Source organism: Propithecus coquereli, unplaced genomic scaffold, assembly GCF_000956105.1.
Source record: "Propithecus coquereli isolate 6110/MARCELLA unplaced genomic scaffold, Pcoq_1.0 Scaffold346, whole genome shotgun sequence".
NCBI lineage: Eukaryota > Metazoa > Chordata > Mammalia > Primates > Indriidae > Propithecus > Propithecus coquereli.
The window spans coordinates 2030037-2035378 of NW_012149130.1; positions in this window are offsets into that span (position 1 = coordinate 2030037).

The window sequence follows — 5342 nt, forward strand, 5'->3', positions numbered from 1 at the left end:
ACGACACTGTTCATTTCTCAATTCTCCTCCAGAGTCGCTTTACTGGCAGCGCCAACAACCTGAAAAACAGGAAGAAGGTCCCTAACTGGACCTCGCGCTCCCGGCCCTGTTTAAAGAGTCAGACTCCGTGGGGGTGGACCGTACCGCAGCCCTGCGCCAGCCGTTCTGTGCTCTCCAGAAGCAGCGAGCACTTGTTGAGTCTTTCAGCCGAATCTTTGAGTCTTTCCCTCCGTATCCCCAATAAGTCTTTTTATTGCTATTCATGATTTTTTTCCTGTTTCAGGCATTAGCTGCTGGCTTCCCAATGCAGAAGGCGAAGACTGAGCTCCCGCTCAGCTCTGGACCCTGCTCTGACCACCACACACATTTTCTGTCCCTCTGTCCCCCAATATATTTATGTCACGGTTTTGTTAGCTCCATGTTCGGTGCTTGCATTAGTATGTCTGTGTAGATGCCGCCTTGCTGTGTAGCTTATGGTGGTAACATCTTTTCTGCACAACTCTTTGTATCTCATGAAATTAATAATTGTCATATTTTTTTTCTTGTGCTTAGTTTTCTATGTTTTCTTTCACCTATTCAAACTCTCCCCTTGTTATGTGAAACTCTTATGCATACAGTCAGACATGTAAGGCATTCTACCAGCTCCAGCTTGATAAAACTCTCTCCCTGCCGGGCGCGGTGGCTCACGCCTGTAATCCTAGCACTCTGGGAGGCCGAGGCGGGCGGATTGTTTGAGCTCAGGAGTTCGAGACCAGTCTGAGCAAGAGCGAGACCCCGTCTCTACTAAAAATACAAAGAAATTAGCTGGACAACTAAAAATATATAGAAAAAATTAGCTGGGCACGGTGGCGCATGCCTGTAGTCCCAGCTACTCGGGAGGCTGAGGCAGGAGGATCGCTTGAGCCCAGGAGTTTGAGGTTGCTGTGAGCTAAGATGACGCCACAGCACTCTAGCCCAGGCAACAGAGTGAGACTCTGTCTCAAAACAAAACAAAACAAAACAAAAAAACTCTCTCCCTGGGGCTTTCTCGCCAGCTCCCGGCTGGGCCGGGCCCACTGCCCTGGTGTCTGACGTGCAGCGCTGGGCTGGCATCTTCCTGGAGGGAATTTCCTCTTTTTCTGTGTCAGATCCTCTATTTCCTGGGTCCCCTACATTCCTTCCCCTGGTTTGCTCTCTTCTTTTGAATGATTTTATGTTCTTTGCTTTGTCCTCATTGTTCTGAGATTTCACCATGAGGGCTCTCTGTGCGATTCAATTTCATCCATTGTGCTGGACTTCCAAGAGGCCTTTCAATCTGGATTCTCATGTCTTTCGGTTCTAAGATACTTTCTTGAATTATCTTTTTCATGATTTTCTCCTCTCTTTCCGGAACATACAGTTTTCATATATTAGAGTTCTTGAACTGTTCATCCTTTAAAAAAAAATTTTCCCTTCAATTTTTTCCTTTGTCTTTTTGGTCTACTTTTTGGAAGATATCCTTAATTGTATCATTCAACTCTTCTGTTGTTTCCATTTTTATTCTCTTATCATTGTTTCCAGAAGTTCCTTTCCATTCTTTGCCTATTCCTTTTCTATAGCATCCTGCTCTTATTTCATGGGTGCAATATCTTCTCTTGTATCTCTGAGGCTATTAATAATAATGTTAGATGAAGTTTTCTTTTCTCTCCTAGTCTCTGTCTTCCAAGATACCTTTTTCTCTGTCTCAAAACAGTATTCCTCAAATGTAGTACATCTTGGCCGTGTGCTTATATTTAATTTAAGAGTAGGGTGCTAAAATGATGTCATAAGCTCTATGTACGAAGGCGGGGCAGGGAGGGGGAAGGTAGTGTTGCCATGAGTTTTACTATACAGTGATCTGGCAAATCCTTGTCAGTCTTAAGGTCTTTTCGGTGAAGCTGATTAAAGCCTCAGAGAAAGCCTCATCAAAAAGACCTACGCAGGCCCTTTTCCTAACTGTGGGTATAACTTAGTTGCTGATGTCTGGGAGATTAGTAGGGGAAAAAGGCTTGGGAGACTCAATGTTCAATATGCACCCGTAGTCCCAGCTACTTGGGAGGCTGAGGCAGGAGGATGGCTGCAGCCCAGGAGTTGGAGGCTGCAGCGAGCTATGATGACGCCACTTCACTCCAGCCCGGGTGATAGAGTGAGACTGTCTCTAAAAACAAAAATAAAAACAAAAAACCCAAAACCCAGAAAACCCCAAATCACACAGCAGTTCAGTAAAAGAGCTAACTTTTTGCTCCCTAAAAATACTTTGGCGATTAAAAGCACAAGTTCCCAGTATCTGGAAAAATCATCTTATGCCTGATGATGTCCATTCCTGGGTCCTGCTAACTGTGCCACCCCTGGGACCTCCTCCCTTGTGCAGAGTGAGCTGCTGCAGGCCAGTGGCTCCCCGCTGCCTGGAAGACCTTCCATGTCTTTGCTGCCAGGGAAGGCAGTGTTGAGGAGCTTACCTGGGCCTCAAGCCCACCCTCTGCTCGTTGCCAGCTGCGTGGCCTTGGGCAAGTTACCTAGCCTCCAGGTGTTTCAGGGTGTCCATCTCTCACGTGAGGGTAGCAACAGTCCCTACCTTATAAGACCCTGCAAGGAATAGCTGGGCACGGTGGCTCATGCCTGTAATTACAGCACTTTGGGAGGCCGAGATAGGAGGATCGCTTGAGGCCGGGCATTCAAGATTGTAGTGAATGAGCCATGGCATTCCAGCCTGGGAGTGAGTGAGACCCTGTCTCTAAAAAATAAATAAATAAATAAAATCACTACAAGGATTAAATGAGTATAAAAAATGTGTAGTATATATATAATTCTTAGTACACTTTAGCAATTATTATTTACATTTTCTTAACTCTGGGGATTAGAAATCTTATTTCTCTTACATAAAAATGGCACATGCGGCACCTTAAACTTTAAACTGTAGGTAGCTCCCCCACGCTCTGCTCTAGGTCGTGTACAGCAACAGCACGTAATTCCCGGCAACGGGAGAAGACAGATGTTTCATTGAAAATACCTCTCAAATATTTGTGTTGCCACAGACTATCTTTAATTCTGAAAACCTCTCCTGTCCCCAGTGCTGGGCTCATACTCCACCTGTCATTTCAGGCTTCTTTCCGTGTAGGTTTAGTTGTGTAGTCACTGAAAGATGCCTTGGTCCTCTTTTTCTGCCCTGCAGATTTTCAGATTCCGAGCACAAGCCCAGTTTGTGCCTCTGGTGGTCATCTTCAACAGAGTGTAAAAAACAGAGGCTCGTTCTGCATTTTACGGTCTCCGCACTTGGCAAAATATTCTTCCAGAATGGCTCGCGCTCTACACGTGCCCGCTGTCGTCAGATGCCACATCCCTCCTGCCAGACAATGCTCGGAGTCACGCCTGAGTGGAGGCTGACGCCCCTTGGTAGGTGACTCCGGCCATAAAAGTCCTCCTTGGAGCTGGTTCCGCCACAGAAGGCCAGGAGGTTGGCGCCAGACGAGCTGCCCTGCACCGCTGCGGAGCCTGCCGCGGGCCTCCGGGACTGACCCTGCTTTGATTCGTTGCTTCTGAGCCAGACTCCAGGTACGTGCGCCCAGAGGTTCTCTTCTCTCGATTTCCAGCTCGAGATCTGGTCCTCCACCCCGACCTGGGCAGGTTCTGCCCGGCCAGGAGCTCCAGCCTCCAGAGCCCCGCTCGCTCGTGGGGGCTGCCCGTCCACCCGTCCACGCTGCCCCACCGAGGCCCGGGCTGGGGGCCCCACAGTGGCCTTTGGAGATGTGAACACTGCCTCCTGAGTCTGGCCAAAGCGTTTGGAGATAAAGCTTGATCTTTAGCTTTGATCTGGTTTTTTAAAACAACTCTTCAAATGATTTATTTTCAAAATTGGCGGTCTGCCCTTCTTGCCCTTCTGATTTAATCGAATTTGTTTTTCCTTACTGCTTGTGTGTGCCCTCTCACTCCTCCGACTTTCAAAAAATTAAGCTTGAACTTCTGATGAGAAATTTCTAACTCCTCTACCTTTTCTGGATTTCCTCCTGTTTGGAGAAGGTGACAACAGGAGCCCAGAGGTCCCAGGGGTACGGGAGCGACAGAGCTGGGCGCGCCGTGGGGTTTGGGGTGGATCGGAGTGGGACTGGGAAGGAGGGGCCGCACATCTGGTATGTGGACCCTGCGAGCATCCTGCCGGTCCCGGGTGCAGCCTCCGATTCCTGCATCTGATTGGCCCGGAGGATGCATCAGAGTAGTTACCGCCAAGGCCAGCAATGGCCGACGCTCATTAAGAACTTACCAGGCGTCAGGCACTGTGCGCGCGCTCTCCATTTAACTCTCACGAGGCACCCCGTGCGGTGGGTACTTTCATTATCCCATTTTCAGATCAGGAAGCTGAAGTACACAGAGTTCCAAGGGCCCGGCCAAGGCCACACAGCTGGAGTGGGAAGGCCGGCTGTAGAGCGAGGTCCGATTCCTACCCAGCTGGGCATCGGCTTTGTCCACTCCCCGCCCCCAACTGTCGTTCCTGCCGGTCGCCCACACCCAACCCTCTTCTCACGCCTCCCATCGCCTCTTCCGTGCTGCCCACTGCCTGGATTTTCACATTTTATCGCCCTCTGTCTGATGGGTCACCCCTTAATGCACAATCACATTTTACGGCAGGAGACACTTGCCAAAAGTCATGAACAGATTTGGAGTGCCTCTGTGTGGCGCTTGTTGTCCAAAACTTTGTTCTGGACCTTCAGAGACACAGTGCACACAGACACACACCTCCTCCCCTAAACACGCGTACACCCGCACGCGCATGAACTCAGACACACACAAACACACGACCTCCGCTCATTAGCTCACGCGCACACACCCAAGCGCGCGTGTAAACCCCACACCCGGCTGTCCGCAGCCTCGGCGCCGCAGAGCCCCTCTTCCTGCCGCCCCGAGAGGTCTGTGCAACACGGGCTGCAGAGAAGTGAAACCTGCCCCGCAGGAAGTGAAACGGCCGCTGGGCTTTTCTGGTGCCTCTAGCACAGCTGTTGGGGACACTAAGCAAACAGCCTGCAGTTTCTGGCCCTGCCGTGAGGTAACTGGGGGCCCCTGGGTGGGGGTCTGGGTGGAGCTCCGGGCTGGGGAGACTCAGGAGGTAGCTGGGCAGTGGGGGGCCTGGGCTTTGTTTACCTGCCACACCCCTCCCTCCCCCGCCAGAGGGGTTCCGAGACCTTCGTGGAGCAGGAACAGGCTTTGGCCACCACAGGCTCTTGAAGACGGTGTGGGCCCAGGGACTCCACTCAGAGCCACAGCTGCACATGGCCTGTTCCTTTCTTCTCAGTCCGGAAACTAGCTCTTTTCTAGAGTTTTCACACACCCTCTTCTAAAAGTAAAAGAAAGGC